Here is a 1462-nt window from a genome sequence, read left to right as displayed (position 1 = left end):
TTGTGAGAGGGGAAGCAGCTTTCACACAGGAGTCCGCTACTGATCCGTGGCTGTTTACCACAAACACAACATTTATTCCAACATTATAATCATTCCATTATTTTGATTTCAAATCCAAGCATTGTCACTGAAAATGCTTTTTCAGCATTGCAATTCTTTTTTTACACAGTACAGTAATACAATCTTTTACTGACATGTTTAAACACAATAAATATAAGCAACACATCATTCAATGCTTTTTACTTTTGTAATTCTAGATTTATATATTAAGTTGCTCAAGCAAGTGGCAAAACATTTAAACTACTTTTCTTTAGGGGTGTAACGGTACACGTATTCGTACCGAACCGTTTCGGTACGTGTCTTTCGGTTCGGTACGCATGTGTACCGCACGAATACAGTTTTTTTTCTTTTTCTTCTTCTCAGGAAATTCAAATAATAAATGGCGTTTTGACCGTCTTTGATGTGGCATGACAGATCGCTGTATAAACACCTTAGAAAGCAGCTTCTGGGACGGTTCAGAAACGTGCTGGTATAATCCCAACACAAGCACTGACTAGAGCGGCCGCGATCAGCTCCGGTTCCCGAGTCTGAGCCGTGACGCCCCGCAGATTTGTGCAGAGTGGAGCGCGAGTGAACGCGATCATTCCTTCCTCTGTACTACTAGTTTTAACGCGAATAAACATGACTGAACATCTCATGCCTCATGTAATTGCTCAATCAGTGTTTCAACCGCGGAAAGACATCAACAATACAGCGTGGAAATAAAATGTCACGTAGCATTTAATTTACCTCAGCAAGTCATCAGTGTCCACAGCTCGTTAATTCACTAGAGAAATGAAGTCTAGAGAGGAGCATTTTGCGAAATATTACACCATATACTCATTATATTTTACTAAACCTGTTAGTCTTAATTACTTAATGTACAGTATGTTTAAATTAATCTGTTATGAAACATGCTATGACAGCCATTGTGTAATTGAATATATTTTAACAAATAGCTTAGAAATTGTATTATTTATAAGTTAATTTAAAAACTGCATTATGTGCAATTTACATGTTTGCATACAATTTTTTTTATTTTTTTTATTTATTTATATATTTTTTTAAGTTGAGTGTTGATCATCTATTTAAAAATAAATAGCAATTAAATTTAAGTTTGGGTTAAGTTGTTAGGCCTAATTGTAACCTTATAATGTAAAAGGGCTCCCTATAGTTTTAAGCATAAAATGAGGTAGATTTTTATCACTAAGAAAATTTAAACTATAACTGAATGTATGAGCAACTTGTTCAGTAAACCATTAAAAAAAAAAAGTTTTCCCCCCTGCTGTACCGAAATCATACCGAACCGTGACGTTAAAACCGAGGTACGTACCGAACTGTCATATTTGTGTACCGTTACACCCCTAATATATATATATAAAACTGAAGATAAATATATATAGGAGCCTGATAAAAATGCTAA

This window comes from Sinocyclocheilus rhinocerous, unplaced genomic scaffold (genome assembly GCF_001515625.1).
Source record: "Sinocyclocheilus rhinocerous isolate Xijiao unplaced genomic scaffold, SAMN03320098_v1.1 scaffold346, whole genome shotgun sequence".
Taxonomy (NCBI): Eukaryota; Metazoa; Chordata; class Actinopteri; order Cypriniformes; family Cyprinidae; genus Sinocyclocheilus; species Sinocyclocheilus rhinocerous.
This window is presented reverse-complemented; position numbering follows the sequence as displayed.